Source organism: Phaenicophaeus curvirostris, chromosome 36 (assembly GCF_032191515.1).
Source record: "Phaenicophaeus curvirostris isolate KB17595 chromosome 36, BPBGC_Pcur_1.0, whole genome shotgun sequence".
Taxonomy (NCBI): domain Eukaryota; kingdom Metazoa; phylum Chordata; class Aves; order Cuculiformes; family Cuculidae; genus Phaenicophaeus; species Phaenicophaeus curvirostris.
In genome coordinates this window covers 11,235-14,532 of record NC_091427.1, presented here as the reverse complement: position 1 = coordinate 14,532, position 3,298 = coordinate 11,235, and the positions used below count along the sequence as shown (strand labels likewise).

General features: G+C 46.3%; 1 long non-coding RNA gene across 1 annotated transcript; it reads right to left on the bottom strand.

The window, feature by feature from the left end:
- Positions 1 to 904: 904 nt before the first annotated feature.
- LOC138732734 (uncharacterized) lies at positions 905 to 2,745 on the bottom strand. The gene is made up of 3 exons (XR_011339317.1): positions 2,675 to 2,745; positions 2,134 to 2,229; positions 905 to 1,094 (listed from the first exon to the last, which is right to left on the bottom strand). It is a non-coding gene; the product is annotated as an uncharacterized lncRNA (long non-coding RNA).
- Positions 2,746 to 3,298: the final 553 nt, after the last annotated feature.

Genomic DNA, 3,298 nt, shown 5'->3' with positions numbered 1-3,298 from the left:
AGCCAGCTGCCGTGCCAGGCAGTTGCTTCATGGAGTATCTGAAGATTGCTACTGGCCCTGCTGCCTGGGAGCAACTGGCATCGCTTACCTCAACTTGCCAGAAGGCTGGGCAGTGGAGTCAGCGTGGGTGGTGTCCGTGGGCTGGATCTGCTCAGGAAGCTGTGGGTGAGGTTCTGTGTAGTGGTCACCTCTGCTCGCCGCTTGCGGAGTTCTGCCCTGTAGTTATGGACAGGAATAAACACCTGGTGGTCTAAAAAAAAGAGGATTCCATGACCCAAGGGAAGAAAATCGAAAAGGGGACCCCAGAGAAAGGGGACAGACAGACTGGGTGAGGGAAGCAGGGGGTGGCAGAAGAATCAGAGGGTGCCAACTGAAGACCGGGCAGAAAGTCAGACTCACCTTTTTTGCAGAGAGTGCCAGCTTCTTTGCTAGTGGTGGTGATGTGGAGCTGCTCCCCTCCACAGCGCCACCGGTCAACAGGGACCTCTTCAATTTAGCCAGCCTGGAGCCTTCTGGAGCAGGTGGCTTGACTCCAGGCACAGCAGGGAGGTGCTGTCTGGGCTCCTGCAGCAGCTTGGAGGAGGTGGGAAGCTTTGGTCCTGTGCTGACTCTTCTACGGGGCACAGAGACCCCAATCTCCTCCAGCCCAGACAGCTTCTTTGTTGGCTGCGTCTCTGGTTTCTAGACAAAGGGAGAGACAGAAGTTCAGTGAAGAAAGAATTCCAGGGGCCCGGGTCACCCAGGAACCCTTGGCTCAGCAGGATCCCCCCTGCAAACAGTCCTCCCTTGCACTCACCTTCCTCCAAACCTGCAGCCCCTGCCCTGGCTAAGTGGACAGAAGGGCAGCGGCTCCCAAGAAGGGACCTTCAGGACTCACCTGGCCCATCACTGGTTTGCAGGGCAGGATGGACACAGCCTCGGCAACGGGTCCCTCAAAGCTTGTGCTGGTGCTGGGTGTTCTGGTGAAGGCAGAGAAGCAGAAACCGCAGAAACTAGAAATATGAGTAAACTGTTTGTTCCAGCACTGACAGAGTCACCAGGAGAGTTCTGGAACAAGCTGCGCCCTTGAAGACATTCACAGACAATCTGGAAAACTGAAATAGAAGTAGAGTGAGAAAGTTTATTAATGACAAATACCTTTTTCAACATGGGAGCAACAAGGTTCTACTGTGAAAAAAACAGAAGAGTCTTATAACATGGAGTGGCTGGCAGATGAAAGGTGATGTAGATAAATATTAAATAATGCACAAGTTATCTCTCCAGTTTAAACTCATCAAAACCAAGCTAGAGACCTTAATAACTTTAATTCTGAACTTCACCAATGATACCTTAACCCCCTAAGATGAAAGACATTGGTGCAGCAAATGAAAAATAAAGGTCTTTAAATTTACATTTAAATACGCACATTTACCTAGGGCACAATTTTCATTTTTCCACTGTGTGGAGAATGAAAGAGCATCCCAAACTGTGCTTGCAAGATATCACGCAAAATACTCTTTTCAAGGAGTCCTTAGTATATTGGTGTGATCTAGAATGATGTACTAGTGAGCCAACACTAAATTCACAATAGCCTTTTCCTCCCCTCCATTAAACCCATCCTCATGGGCTTATGGAATAGACAGAATTCAACAAATCATTAGCATGAGCCTCTGTAGTGCCAAGAACATAAAAACGCGCAGTGAAAGGAGTCCTTAGATCTACGTTTTTTTGGTAAACAAGATCCCTGCAGCACAAAACTCTGTGGTACAGAAGTGAGGATAAATTCTACAGATTAAAAAAAAAAAATCAATGCCCTGTCACAGCACGGGCTGCAGGCGCTGCAGGGTGAGACACACCGTGCTGAGCAAGAGCCCCCTGCCCTGTCACAGCACGGGCTGCAGGCGCTGTAGGGTGAGACGTGCTGACAAACACCCTTGTACTCGTGGCAGGGAGCTCTGAGCAACCCCTCAGAGGGAGAGGGGCTCTGTTTGTAACGAAGCCTTGAAGCAACAGCCTTTTTGTGGACATACTTTCTCAAAACCACTGTAGTATTGAAGTGTAACACAACAACGCCATCCAACAGGGGGAAATCTGCCTATGGAAACAAAGGGTTTGAATTTGTTGTGGAGCACCATAAACGCATAAACTACTTACGCGGAAGTAAGAATCTGAGGAAGACATGGATGTCAAGAAAGGATAAGATCTGAGCCACCACAAACTTTGACCCAGTCCAAGAATCAGCAAGATAACCTCATTAAAAAACAAAGAAGAAGAAATCTTAGAAATTCTTAGAAGAAATCTTAGAAGAAATTATCTCAAAATCACTCAAGCAAACACTGTGCAAACTAAGTACCGTTGCTGAAACGACAGCAACCCTTGCCCTCCTACAGACACGGGAGTTGGAAACCGGAGCCCTTGCACCTAGCAATATTGCCCTAAAACAGTGAAAGCAGCAGGAACTCCAGGGCAGTGAGTCGTATGAAAACCCCACAGCCTAGAGAACGAAGCAAACCAGCAAGGGATAGAGGCACGTTTAGAACATGCTGAAGAGATTGTAACAGCAAGAAGGAGGTAAAGACAACAGACCAGTGAGACCTCGGCAGAGCAGCCCAAAGCGACTGATCCTAAAAAGCTGAGAAAGTGCACAGCCGAGCAACTGAGCCAATGTAAGGTTACCAAGAATTACAGCATGTACCTGTCAGAGAGGCAGAAGAGCACCGTAACGTTGTATTTGCAAATGCTAAAAGTCTAATAAATGACTCAGTAGGACGCTGATCAGAAGCTGCCGTAGCGGGACCCAGAGGAAACAAATGTTAGAAGAAAATCAACTCTTCCAAACAAGCAGAGCATTAACCTTCCAACAGTTGCAGAAGCAAGCTTAACTTAGACTTTTGTGCTGCTTAGAAAAAGTCAAATGAATGTTAGAAAAACATTTAACTAACAACAATCTTCATATGCTTGATTCAAACCTGGAACTACGGTCCTGCCCCGCAGGAGGCTGAAATGTGTTTTCAGTTTGAATTCACACTAAAAATCTCGCCCCGTCAGCACCAGAATGCAAATCTGGAAAATGTTATGGACCTTTTTAAAAAAACACTTTAAAAAAATATTCTTTAAAGTATTCCAGCACGTCACGTTCCACATTTCACGCAAGGGCACCTTTTTACTACACTATGTTATCTAAACCTCACTGAACGTTACATTAAGAGGGAACAGGGAACACTGTCTTATCTTGCACAATACTCTGCATAAACTAATCTGAAGAAGGACACAAGGTCACTACTAAAATCAAAAATATTTAAAATACACAGTAACGACA